Genomic DNA, 6,491 nt, shown 5'->3' with positions numbered 1-6,491 from the left:
TTTCTTTTACTTTCAGGTTCAAAACCTTTTTGGACAAAGGCACAATGTTTGTACTTATGGAATTACAGGCACTTTTTTACACACTTTCTCAGAGGCTCAAAAGCAGGTGGACAAACCGATATATATTTACATGCAAGGATTGTTTTTAGTACCTCATTTAATATTTAATAACTTCCTGCACACATCTAGAACCCATGCAAGCAACCAAATGCTGAGTTTCCTCCTTTAAGATGATGTACCAGGTCTTTACTGCAGCAGCTTTTTGTGTGTCTCTCTGCTTCAGTAACTGAAAAGCACAATCTATTCTATTGAGAGCTGGTGACTGACTTGTTCATTAAACAATATCCCATTTCTTTGCTTTGAGAAACTGTCGGCTTGTCTTTGCAGTAAGCTTTGGGCCATTTGCACTTTGAAGGACTGCCAAGTTTGCAGCATTTGGCTGAATCTGAGCAGAGCATAGTCCTGTGCACTTCATCCTTCTACATCTATCAATAATGACCCCATTTCACCAGGAGACTTACATGCCCAAAGAATAACATGATTCCAAAGGTTTAATAGATGTGGTATGATTCAGCTCATGAGCTGTTCCTTTCCTTTTCCATACTTTCCTTTTCCCATCATTCTGGTACAAGTTGATCTTGGTTTCATTTGACCAAAGAATTTTTTCCTGAAATCTGCACATCCTTTTAGATGTTTTTCAGTCTAGTCCAATCTAATCTGGTCTTACTTTCCTCAAGTGTAACAAGTGGTTTGCATATTCTAAACACGTTTTTTCCCCCCAAGTCATTCCTGTTTGTTGATTTTAGACTTTGACAGTCTGTCGCTTATCTTCTCAAGAGTGTTCCTGACTTGTTTAAATGGTGTGAAGAAATTTTTCTTAACCTAGGAAAAAGTTGATGATCACTCACTTTAGTTTTCTCCCATGGTTTTTCAGGCCTTCTGGTTTTGCTGAGCTGCCCCATCCTTTCTTCTTTGTAACAATGCACCAGTTTGCACCATAAGCCATATAATTGTTTGTAACTTGAATTTGAAAAATATAACCTTTAAAGTTTATAAGATTTTTTATGAATTAATAATTTTTAAAAGCTACATGCTACACAGAACTAAATAATTCATATAGAGTAGAGGAGGGCTATATGGGATAAATGATAAATATTTTTATTATCCAGGTTTTTTAAGGATTAGATACTAGCAGCAGTCAAAAACAGCAAAAATATCAATATATAAACAGAGGTGTGCATTGGGGAATATAGACACAAAAATAACTACAAGCAGTAACATTAATACAATTAATTAAAGGGATAGTTACATAAAAAACACAATTTACATGAATGTTTAAGGACTCTGTAGGACTTGTATGTATTTTTGCCTTTTTAGTTTTTAATTTCAGCTTCTGTCTTCATGGCTCCGGTGTCAAAATTTAATTGCTGCTGTTCCAAAATGTTGCCAACAGAGGTCACTAAAAGTTGCAGATTTAAATGACGCCTTAAAAGTGAATGCAGTACAATTCCCAGATCAAATCGGCTGTATTCTGCTGGTGCTGTTTCAGCTTCGCTTTCAGTGCATGTTCACCGGGAAGCATTTTGGAGCTTTGTGGCCATAGAGAACATTAAATGATATAAGGATTCCAACACTGCAGAAGAAACTCTCAGTCAAGGACACATATATGGCAGAGGATTTCGATTGTAGCTCCTTATTATTAGTCAGCCGGCTATAAATGTCAGTTTAAGAGCAACCAGCTTGTATCCAGATGGACTGCTGCATGTGCCAATCTCCGGCCAACGCATGAAAGGCCTCAATGTGATCTAGATCACTTCAAAATGATAAATCAAAGTAAGGATAGGGAGGCACAGCATATCCTTGAGAGATTATTTTATTTAATTGAGTAAACATTGCAAAACCACTGTGAAAAAAAGCTTTATTTCTGACAACTTAAGCATATCTTAGCTGATGTTTCCAGAACAATGGTGTATATAAAACCAGGCCACACTGGTTATTCAGGGTATTTGTTGTATACGCTGTAAACCTGAGGATCCACATCCATGTGTATATGTGTTTATACTCCACTTTGAAATTAGTTATCATTAGCTCATTATTTAGTTATTATTAATCTCTGGCTCTCTTACACACCAAGTCTTTTGTCCTGTCTCCTTCACCCCCAACCAATCACCAATAAGATGGCTGAGCCGAGTTCTGCCAGGCTCAGGGAGGGGCCTGGTTAAAAGAGGTTTTTTCCTTCCCACTGTCGCCAAGTGTTTGCTCATAGATGGCCATCTTTTTGTTGAGGTTTTTTCCATCATTCAGCTAATTTAATGCTATTCGTTTGGGGGAAATGGTAGTAACTTTGTCTGAGTTTGTGTGTTTTCCCTGTGCCTGCATGGCTTCTCTCCAGACACTCCAGCTTCTTCCCACAGCACATGTTTTCCCACAAAACATGCATGTTAAGTGGTGATTTTAAATTGTGTGGATGTGAAGTGGTTGTTTGCTATGATGGACTGGGAAATTGCCCAGGCTGTATCCACTCTCTTGGCCAAAATCACCTGGGAGCGCATCCAAAGTACTTTCAGGTCAGGTAATTCCATTCAAAATGCTCAACAGAAGGTAACAATGCAAACAAGGTTGAGATGTCCAGTTCAGTGACTTTGATTAGCAGAAATAAAGCCTGTCAGCTACCATGTGCTACTGCTGTTTGTCTTGGCACATAAAAGCATGAGTTATAACATCTTGATGAAATGTAAACATATTTGTAAGTATTCTTTTCTTTCTCCTACAAAAACCTTTATCTAGGAGTGTATTAAAAAAATTAACAAGAAATGCAGTGAGCAGCTGTGTAACCTTTGAACATATTTTAAGTCATTTGAGCTGAAAATAGATTCCTGGATCTTTTGTATGCTCTGCTCTAGAATGAGACTGTGAGATTACTCAAGTGAGCTGTTTAAAAACCAGAATCCATACAAGAAGTGAAATGCGGTGGTGGAATAGGTTATGCAGCCAGGAGAGTGTGGTTTTAAGTCTGTGAAGCCAAGAGTCAGAAGTGACTCATTTTTAGCTCATATGAAGTACCTGCATATGTTTGTCCTCATGTAATGATAAGACTTTTCAAATTCTGGCTTATTTAAAAAGAAAAAAAAAAACCAAAAAAAACTTTTTTTGAATTTTGCTCACTACAGTTTTAAGCAACTGTACCATTTTTTTTTCCTTCATTGAAAAACTTTCTATTAAGAGGTCAGGCTATGTGGATGTGTTGTTTTGTAAGTTTTTTTTCTTGTTTTTATTTAGGGTCACCAACAGCTGCAGTCACGGAGTTGTGGTTTTTCTGTATAAATGGCCAGGGTGAGCAGCTACAGAGGCTGTAGTACACAGCCACATTGTCGTGGGCTGTTAACCAGCATGTGTTGTAAATGAAGGGCCCAAATGGCACTCATTAGTGGTCCCTCCCCACACCAGCCATCACATGAGAGGGGTTTTAAGACCCCCTCCTTCTTCTCCAAGGAGACAAACAAGCCCAGTACAAGCCTCGTGATGCATGGGGTGGCATTCTTCACTGACATTTCACTCAGATCTCCAAACCGAACTGCATCTCCTGACAGACCGTGAAAGTCCGTCTCAGCTTTGCCAGAACTGTTGCTCTAATACCAGAGTTAGGAAGGAGGGTTTTATTTTTCTGATGCTAGCTGTCAAGCCAGGCTTATTACAGCTCATCGTGTTTTACTCAGAATTACAAATGTATCTGCTTGCACAAATGCGGTTTCTGAGGTTTGTGATGGTCTGAGGCCAGCAGCGTCTGTATCTCCTGGGTATTATGGTCTGCTGTTGTGGAAACAGAAATCCAAACTGAATGCTCTGTTCTTCTCAGAATTTTCAAATAAAACAAAAAAGAAAACTAAAAGAAGGACAGAAAACCACGAGTCACATCAAAGAGTTGTGCTATTCAAAAGACAATACCAGAGTTTGTTACTATGAATCTTTCTACCTTTTAGAGGATGCGGCAGTGTCTTGTGTTCTTTATTTGTATATTTTGCTGTGCAAAACCCCCCAACAAATGCAATTGCTGTAATTTTGCAAGCCTTTCTTGTTATGAAAAGCATATTGTTGTATTGCACTGATGTGTGACAATTTATTTGCAAAAGCAAAGTCATTTGACAAGTTTACTTTGCATCGTCGCATAATACAGGTCAGTGATGAAAGCTGCAAGATCACACACACACACACACACACACACACACACACACACACACACACACACACACACAGACTTGCTTTTTCCCTGTCGTCACACACCTTGCAAAATACCCTCTGTCAGAATTAGATAATTGCTGTTGGTTTTAAGAGGCTGCGCTGTAAGTGGAGCTGATCCTTTTTATTTTAATTATAGTTTGTATTGTATTTGGATTTGTTTTTCATTTCAATGTGAAGGTTTGAACTCAAACTGGTAGTAATTATTGCTGTCTGGGATATAAAAGTTAAAAGTGCAGTATTGCTCTTTTTTAAATGTACAGTAGAATAATGAAAATTAAAATATGAGAATAAAACATTCAAGCAAAGTAATAGGAGTGTTTGAGTAAATCTATTTTGTTATAGGGAACTACAGTTTACACAGTCTTCTCATAGATTGGATTTTTTTTATGTAATCTATGAATCTACAATTCTTTTTGAAACCAGGAGTCACCCCTGTTGGCCATTAGGAAAAATGAAGATTTAAGACACTCTCTTAAACTTCTCTGAAGATAAATGTTATTCCTTATACAAGTTTTAAATATACTGACATGTGTGGTCAGATAAAAATGGCAAGTTGACAAAGAAGGTTTATTAGGCCTTTAGTTGGGGCCAGTTTGGATGATTACATGGCTGATGAAGTAACAGCAAAAGATCATCAAGAAAAAACTAGATTAAGAATATTAAGACTACTAGGAAGTTATCTAAGCCACAAACATTACTTCACTAATCATATAGCATCCACCTATGGGACCAAAGACAGTTGAAAGCTGCCCAATAGTTGTCAGACCAGGACGCAGAGAGGACAGGTTAATGTTTTTGATGGGAGGCTAACAAGTGACTAAAGGAACAGAAAATAGATATAGAACAGCAAAAGAGAGGCACAGAGCACTCCGAGAATCCTCAATGGAAATCTTTTGAAACTAAAAGACTGTGGACTGTGGGAGCAGTAAAACTTTGGGAAACTGGTGATTCTATACATGGAGTTTTTATAGATCAGTGACCACTGAAATTTTGATTAAATTATATTATCATTTATAATAACCAAAGTGAAATGATTTAATAAATCACTGCCGAAGACTACATTAGTAGTCTTCAGGAAGAGTTCTCCAGAATTCTTGAAGGACATTAAAAGTTCTTGTTGGATGTCGGCTTCCTTTTATTCCACTCACTGACAAAATGATACTACACAGCTTGGAGGCCAATCCAAGACTGTTTTTTTTCTATCCATGTATCCCTTTACTCAATTGGCAGTGTGTTTGTGATCATTATCATGCTGAAAAGTGAAGCCGTTGCCAATCACATGCTTCCCAGATGATATTGAGTTGTCAGTCACAATCTGACCTTACTGTTGTGCATTCATAATTTCATCAATTTGGCAAAATCTCCGAAACCACCCCCCACCCATCACCTTCACTCAATACCAGGTTGAGATGCAAATGAGGAGACTTCACTCAGGACCAGACGGAGTGAGTCCCCTCGTCCTCAAGACCTGTGCCCCCCAGCTGTGTGGAGTCTTTCATAAACTGTTTATGCTGAGTCTGCAGAGGGTCCCAGTGGTGTGGAAGACATCATGCCTTGTCCCTGTACCAAAGACGCCACGTCCCAGTGGCCCCCAGGATTACAGGCCCGTGGCACTGACCTCCCACATCATGAAGACCCTGGAAAGGCTCATCCTGGACCAGCTGCGATCCCCTTCAGTTCGCTTATCAGCCTCGTCTCGGAACTGAGGACGCCATCATCTACCTGCTCAATCGTGTCTACACCCATCTGGACCAGCCGGCGAGCACTGTGAGGGTCATGTTTTTTGACTTTTCTAGTGCTAAATGGCCTGTATTTATATAGCGCTTTACTAGTCCCTAAGGACCCCAAAGCGCTTTACATATCCAGTCATCCACCCATTCACACACACATTCACACACTGGTGATGGCAAGCTACATTGTAGCCACAGCCACCCTGGGGCGCACTGACAGAGGCGAGGCTGCCGGACACTGGCGCCACCGGGCCCTCTGACCACCACCAGTAGGCAACGGGTGAAGTGTCTTGCCCAAGGACACAACGGCCGAGACTGTCCAAGCCGGGGCTCGAACCGGCAACCTTCCGATTACAAGGCAAACTCCCAACTTTTGAGCCACGATCACCTAGTGCTTTCAACACCATCAGGCCGACCCTCCTGGGTGATTAGTTAGCAGCGATGCAGGTGGATGCTTCTCTGGTGTCCTGGATTGTTGATTACCTGACAGGAAGACCACAATATGTACGTCTCCCACAGTGT

Source organism: Astatotilapia calliptera, chromosome 12 (genome assembly GCF_900246225.1).
Source record: "Astatotilapia calliptera chromosome 12, fAstCal1.2, whole genome shotgun sequence".
NCBI lineage: Eukaryota > Metazoa > Chordata > Actinopteri > Cichliformes > Cichlidae > Astatotilapia > Astatotilapia calliptera.
The sequence above is the reverse complement of the archived record's forward strand: the minus strand, read 5'-3'. Positions refer to the sequence as shown.